This window comes from Tupaia chinensis, unplaced genomic scaffold, assembly GCF_000334495.1.
Source record: "Tupaia chinensis unplaced genomic scaffold, TupChi_1.0 Scaffold000238_1, whole genome shotgun sequence".
Lineage (NCBI taxonomy): Eukaryota > Metazoa > Chordata > Mammalia > Scandentia > Tupaiidae > Tupaia > Tupaia belangeri.
Genome location: NW_006159716.1, coordinates 208068 through 214675, shown reverse-complemented (window position 1 = coordinate 214675; position 6608 = coordinate 208068).

Here is a 6608-nt window from a genome sequence, read left to right as displayed (position 1 = left end):
AAAGAGAGAGAGAGAATAAAAAACTCTCACATGCCCCCAGATGGCCACACTATAATCCATTCTCCTCTTGGGATTCTGGGCATGCATGCACGTGCACCTGGCATCCTGGCGTGAATTTTCAAGCCCTTGGGTCTGGGACTTGAACCATACACTTGGCCATGTGGGATCCGGTTGCCTTACTGTCCTCCCCACCTACTGGCCCAAGAGGCTTTTTATTTTTTCAGAGAGATTTTTGCTATATGGCATGTGTGCTCGCTGGAGAGACAGAGACAAAAAGTGAGAACCCTCTCCCCCAGGGGGGGATGGCCACACCACAATCCCTTCTCCTCCACTCTCTTCTCAGGATTTTGAACATGCATGCACACATGCCCAGCATGAGTTTTAACCTGCCGGATCTGGGACTTGAACCACCGTCCACCATGTGGGAGTCCAGTGGTGTAACCATGATGCCATTTGTGGGTACCCCAAAAGGCTTTTAAAATGACTGATATCATGTAATCCTACTAAAACAATAGGCCTGGTATTCCAGGTTTATTGTGATATTTCTATCTCCCAGTACGGGGCCTGGTACAAAAGGAAGTAATGAAAGGAAATACATATTTACTGAATTTATGAATCAACACAAGAGTTGCCTTTAGAGTCTTTATCATGTTAAAAAAAAGATTCCTCAATGGTGTCAAGACTTCATTCTTGGGAACTAAATAGTATGTGGAAATAACCAAATGTTGTTTAGTGCCAAGATGTGTGACCTAAGAAGTGAACTGAACAACTGAACAGATAATAACAGCACTTTTTTTTTGGGGTGTGGCACTAAATTATGAGACCAGTTTCCTTGTTTGATGTGCAATGAAATCTGAGGCCGATTCATGACAAGAAATAAAGTCCAAAAATGTTCTGAGCAAACTTGGTTTCATTGGCCTAGGCATATAGGGTCCACTTTTTGGGTGTGTAGGATTTTGCAGGAAATTTGGAAGCATTCTGTGTGTGATTAGGGCAAGGCTTTTTTTTTTTTTTTTTGGAGAGATTTTCACTGTAGGGCGCGTGCGCTCGCCAGACAGACAGAGAGAGACATAGAGACAGAAAGCGAGAAATCACCCCCCAGGGGGGATGGTCACGCTGCAATCCCTTCTCCTCCATTCTCCTCTTGGGATCTTGGGCACGCACGCACATGCACCCGGCGTGAGTTTTAAGCCACCGGGTCCGGGACACGAACCGCGGTCGACTACGTGGGAATCCAGCGACATAGCCATTACGCTAACTGCTGGTTCCCAAGGCATTTTTTTTTTAAAGAGATTTTTGCTATGCCAGAAAGACAGAGAGACAGAGAGACAGAAAGTGGGAAATCACCTCCCCCCCAGGGGGGATGGCCACGCCGTAATCCCTTCTCCTCCATTCTCTTCTCGGGATCTTGGGCACACATACACACACACCTGGCGTGAGTTTAAATCACTGGGTCTGGGACTCAAACTACGGTCGACTACATGGAAGTCCAGCAACATAGCCATTACGCCAAAACTGTTGGTTCCAGGGGGCAAGGTACTCACATCTCAGAAAAAATAGCACAGCAGTGGATGAGCTGCTATCTGCTTGGCTATAAAGTGTGATCATTCCAAGTCTCTGTGGAACTGGGCTATGATTGGAGGGACCATAAAGAACAAAGGGTCAATTTTTAGAGACATACAAGGAGACTTTAAAAAGTTCATGGAAGAACAGTCTAGCATAGTGGTGCAGTTGGTAGTGCAGTAAACTGCAGCGCTGGAAGCCACGTGGCTGACACTAGTTCAGATCCTGAAGTGGTAGGCCTGGAACATGCAGGGTGTGCTCATGCGCCCAAGAGCTGGAGGACTAGGGGAAGGAGGTTGAGGAGTGGCAAAGACCTTACTGACTATGCTCTCTTTTTCTCTCTATAAATCATGAGCACGAATGTGCTTTCGATCATGAATAAAAATAAATTAAAAGTAGGGGCCAGCTGGTGGCATGGTGGTTGAAGTGCTGGACTCCCACATGTCAACCGTGGTTCAGGTCTCAGACCTGGTGGCTTGCTTTTTCACTTTCGCTCTCTCTGGTCAAATTAAAAGAAAAATAATTATAATACATAAAATTTAAATAAATAATTCTTAAAGGATAAATTAAAATCTTAAAAAGAAAGTTTGTGGAAGAATGGAATTAAAGTAATATGCATTTTCTTTAAACATTTTCTGTTTTAAAAATCTGTGAGCATCCACATGTGCTTGCCAGTAAGGTACAGAGAGAGAGGGAGTGGGAGAAAGCACCTACTATGGGACATGGTCACATATCCCTTTCTCCATCGTTTCAGGACGTGGGGCACGGATGCACATGTGCTGGCATGGTTCTCAAGCTGCTGGGTCCAGGACTCAAACCGCATGGTCAGCCATGTAGGATCCGGCTCCAGTGACCACCAAGCCGTGGGCTTGCCCTCCATGAACTTTTAGAAGATCCTTTGTACACCCTTGGAGACAGGAGGGAAGGGGTACTGGGAGGAGTGGCTTTCCTACAGCAGGAGTGGGGTCAGGTGCCTGGGCACCTCCACCTGCTTGAAACGACAGCCCCCCCAGCCAAACGTCTCATGCTCCCTCTCCATGCCAACTTTACACGTGTCACCTCGTGAAACCCTCACCATAGCCCTGTGGGCCAGTGGTTTCATCACTCTCATTTTCCAGGTAAGGACATTAAGTCACAGAGAGGGGAAAGCAGCGTAGAGATTCCAAGTCAGTGGAGTCCCAGAGTGACAAAGGGAAGATGGCCAAGGAGGATAGAGGTCTGAAGGGGATCGATTCCTCTTGGCAAAATTGTACTATTGCAACTGGGTGGGGGGTGGGGGAGTATGTTGAAATTAGTGAGTTTTCTGGTAGTTACTTCACGTAATATTACTGACTGACAATGTTGTCCCTTAAGTCATCAAAAGGTTGCTAACTTGTTGATTCACAAACAGAGAGGTAGGTTTCTCCTACAGACAGTTAAAATATATCTAGGACTGGCAGGAATGTTCTAGAAATTGCATGATCAAGGTGATTTTTTTTTAAAGTGATTTTTTCTGACTTATTTTCTGATTGTGTATTTTTCAACTCTATTTGTTGGAAAATGTTCTAAAACCCTAGGGAGGAAGGCAAGACCACCCAAGCGATGACTGAGGCTCTTCCCTCACTCAACCCCAGTGGACTCTGATTTGAAATTGTCTTACTGAAGTTCCCTAATCTGCTTGCTTTATTGTTATTTTCATCTTTGAGCACAGAAAGGAAATTCTAGTTTGTCAGTGGCTTATTTTAAAAATTTGTTATAATTTACCATAAGGTGTGTGTGCTCGCTGGAGAGAGAGAGAAGGAGCAAGTGAGCGAGCACTCCCAGAGCGTATGGCCACGCCGCAATTCCTTCTCCTCCATTCTGCGCTCGAGATTTTGGGCACGCACACACACACATGTGGTGTGTTTCTCAAACCACTGGGTCTAGGCCTTGAATTGTGCAGTTGGCCATGTGGGATTCAGCTGCCTTAACCATCATACCACGGACTAGACTGATGGCTTATTCTTTTATCCACACTGTAATGATTCAGTGTGCTGGCATTGGAGCCAGATGGATTCAAATTTCAATCCTAGTTCTGATGCTTATTTATTTATTTATTTTTGGAGAGGTTTTTGCTATAGGGCGCATGCGCTCGCCAGAAAGACAGAGAGAGATAGAGAGACAGAAAGCGAGAAATCACCCCCCGGGGGGATGGCCATACTGCAATCCCTTCTCCTCCATTCTCCTCTCGGGATCTTGGGCACGCACGCACACGTACCTGGTGTGAGTTTAAGCCACCAGGTCCGGGATTTGAACCTTAGTCAACTACATGGGAGTCCAGCGATGTAGCCATTATGCCACCTGCTGGTCCTTGTTGCTTATTTTTGATATGACCTTGGGCAAGGTTTTTTCTAAGCCTTTGTTTTCCAATTGTAATCTATTTCACAGGGATTAATTATGGCGGGAATTGATGAGATAATATAAGACACTCAGGAATGCAATCAAAGGTAGTATTTCCTTTACTGTCTTTATCATTTACTGAGTCTCCATGACGATGTCTGTACCGCAGGCCTGGATTAGTCCTTAGGCTGGGGCGGGGGTATACAGATCACTGAAAAGCACAGTCCCTCCTCTGTGAGAGTGCTTGGAGAAATCACAGGTGCACACCCCCCCCCACACACATACACACACACACACACTCCTTCACAAAGTGGAACTCCTTGGGCAGCAATTTTGGGGAAAATACTGAGCAGAAATGGTCTAGGCTGCTGCTTCTCTTTTTTCTTTTTCTATCTCCAGCTCCAGGCACCTGTGATCATGGGCGTGTGTCCTCAGCCTTTCTCATGCCACTGCCAGGCCCTGCCTTCTTCTCCTTTTTTTTTTTTCTTTTCCTTCTTTTAGAAAGTTCTGCTATAGGTTGTGAGCACTTGTCAGAGAGCCAGAACTTGCTGAAGAGACAGAGAGAGAAAGTGAGAAATCATCCCCCCAGGAGGGATGGCCACACGACAAGCTCTTTCCCAACACTCCCTACACTTTCTTCTTGGGATCTTGGGCACTCACACACACACACACACACACACACACACACACACACACACACACACACCTGGCGTGAATATTTTTAAGCTGCCAGGTCTGGGACTTGAACCGCAATTAGCTATATGGGAGTTCAGTGCCTTAACCACTACACCACCTGCTGGCCTCCTGGCTTTCTTGTTTTAAGAGGCTGTTTAATGGCCGGTGGTGCACAGACCAGGATGAAGAAACGAGCAGCATGTGTTTGGGCTGTCAGACGACCGGCCCGACAGACTGGGCTGGACGTGTAGAGAGGCGTGGGAGAAAAACCTTTGAAGCCAGCGAAGGCCACGCATGACAACAATATTATTGGTAAGAATAGGAACAGCAAGCGCCATTTATTGGGCTCCTCTGTGAGGCCGGGTGGTTATGCTATACCCTTTCCGTAGGTTTTCTCAGTCTTCACAACCTCCCTGCGGGGTAGGTAGCATCACAGTTTTTCAAGAAAGCGGAGGCTCAAGAGGTTGGGTGACTTAAGAGGTTGGGTGACTTGTCTCAGAACATATCTAGAAATGGAAATGGGCAGACTCGCGATCTGAATGCGTGTGTACACACAGACACCGACATGGACAGATACACATACACACAGGGGCCAGGGCCCAGGCGGGAGATAGCTCTTTGCCTCTCATCCCTTGCGCCTCTCTCCTCTGTGGAGTTGGGTGCTAGTTCTTTCCTTGGAGGGCTGCAGTGTGACAAAGGGACCCCTTCACTCTCCTCAACTCTGCCTTAGCTCTTCCTGTGGCTTCTGTGCCCAGGATAGGTACCCAGAGGCCTGGCTGGGGCAGTACTTAAGGTGCTCACTCTCAAGGCCAGCCCACTGCTTGCAGGACCCCGCAGAGAGCAAGCACCTCCTTACGTGTGAGTCTGTCCAGCTGCCCCTCCCTAGGTCTGACCCTGTATTGGGGTGGGGTGGGGGTGCTTTATAGCTTGCTGCATCGGTAAGAAGAGTCTCCGTCTTCCAAGGTCAGGCAGCAATTCTTGGGGCCCAAATCGTGGCTCTCATTTCTGCCCCACATGAGCAGTGGGGCAGGGTTCGAACTCTGATAATCTAGCCACTGCTCAAATCCCCCTTCCTCAGGGTCTGCGCAGCCCAGCCCACCTCTCCTGTCCCTGCATCTCCAAGTAGCCCCAATCCCAGCCCTGGCCCATACCCCATTCCTTCCTGCCCCAGAGGGCCATTCTGGCTGGACAGGCTCCAGTATGGTGCCAGGGGCCTGTGCTGTGGGTCACGGCACAGGCCTCAGGGGCTGGGAAGTTCAATGTTGCTCTCCCACACCCTCTAGAGGTTTAGGGTGGCACTGGGTGAGGTGCCCAGAGGGACCCTGACTGAGGAGGGGGCTCTGGGCCTCCAGAGAATGTCCCGAAGGTGTCCACAGGTAAGCAAGGGCTTTATCTGAAGTCCTGTTGCTAGCTTCCCAGCAAGACTGTTCCGTCAAGCCCTAGGGGTTCAAGGCCCCCCATGCCTATCAGGGTTTGGAGGATCTTCCTTCCTGTGGGCCAGAGGAGTGCCCCAGTTTGCATCCAGACAGCCCAGCAGGGCATCCCTGTTGGCTTCTCAGCTTCCCCTTGGACAGCTTTGAGGAGGCTGTCCCTGCTAACCTTGAGTGGGGATGGGTGTGACATGCCCTGTCCTGGGGGACCAGGAATCCCAGAGGAGCTCTGGGGCGGGAGGGGAGGGCATGTGAGGAGTGTGTCTGAGGTGACTGTGCTGTTGATGTGGACAGGCCCTGGGAGATGGTGGGAGAACAGTCCAACCCCTGGTTTGGGAGATCAGATGGAAGGGGGAGGACAAGGCTGAGAGCCTGGCGCGTGGGTGGAGAGGCAACAGGAGCTGTGGGATCATTTAGCAAGCCTTTCTGGGCCTCCAGGGGGGGCAGGGCAGTCCCCCTTGCTCACAGCCCAAATCCCAAAGTTCATTTGCCTAATAGCCCTTCCCTCACCTGGCCCCCAACAAGGTGGGAAGTCCTGGTCATTGTTCAAAAAAAAAAAAAAAAAGGTGAGTAGAGGGAAAG